General features: G+C 43.6%; 1 non-coding gene across 1 annotated transcript; it reads right to left on the reverse strand.

The window, feature by feature from the left end:
• Window positions 1–109, reverse strand: LOC114675163 (U6 spliceosomal RNA). Its single transcript, XR_003726258.1, has one exon. It is a non-coding gene; the product is annotated as a U6 spliceosomal RNA (small nuclear RNA).
• Window positions 110–1,026: the final 917 nt, after the last annotated feature.

Consider the following 1,026-nt stretch of genomic DNA (forward strand, 5'->3'; position numbering starts at 1 on the left):
AAAAATGTGGAATGCTTCATGAATCTGTTTGTCATCCTTGTGCAGGGGTCCATGCTAATCTTCTCTGTGTTGTTCCTTTTTTTAGTATATGTGCTGCCAAAGAAAGTACTGCAATCCTCTTCTGATGTACCCTATACTCTAGCCCAATACATTTGGCTATCCGTGGAAGACAGCAGGGTCTGGGACAACTCAACCAGCACTGGCTACCTCAAATACTCTCCCTTGAAAGGAGGCCACACTATCAGTAACTTCCATAGGCCCCTTGGAGTATAATTAAAGATACAGTTTTCAAAATTAAATTGTATTGATGTTTAGAGGAAGAGTAAGGTGAAATGTTGACCGATCCCCTCTCCATAAGAAAAAGGCCCAAAGAATTTTCCCCAGTTGCCCCACCTAGGCTGCCAGTAGATCTTCCTTAAGCTCATGCCTCTGATAACGTTGTTCACAGATTTCCTCAATTTATAATGCCCTTCTCTGTCTTTGGAATACCTACTTATCTTTCAAGGCCCAGTGGAAATGCTCCTTCCTCCACTAACCTTCCAGGATCTTCCATGAGAACTATTAACTCCTGCTCCATCACCATAGAATGTTGCTTATTCTGCTTTACAATTCATCTTAACTTAGGTAATCACGAGCCACATGTATATCTTCCTTTCTCTCCTACCTAGACTATGAATTCTTCAGGCTGCCAGCACAAGGCCTGATCCAGAAATGACGTTAATACCATTTGATGAAATAAAATCTCCATTGCATCTGAAGCCCTAAGTAGGCCCAGAAAGGACCCTAGGCAAGGCCTCATACAACCACCATCCACCCTTCCCTAGGACATCTCCAACTTAACCTGGCCACGTGTCGCTTTTGCAAATACAAACTGGTTAGGCAGCAGGGCATTACAAAAGGACCAATGCTTGTACTTGCCTTGCAGGTCAGACTGGTTTGTGGTATAATATGTGGTTGTGGAAAATGTAACTGGTACAGCTCACATAAGAATCCAGTATAGAAGGCCAGGCACAGTGGCTGACGCCT

This window comes from Macaca mulatta, chromosome X (genome assembly GCF_049350105.2).
Source record: "Macaca mulatta isolate MMU2019108-1 chromosome X, T2T-MMU8v2.0, whole genome shotgun sequence".
NCBI classification, from domain to species: Eukaryota; Metazoa; Chordata; class Mammalia; order Primates; family Cercopithecidae; genus Macaca; species Macaca mulatta.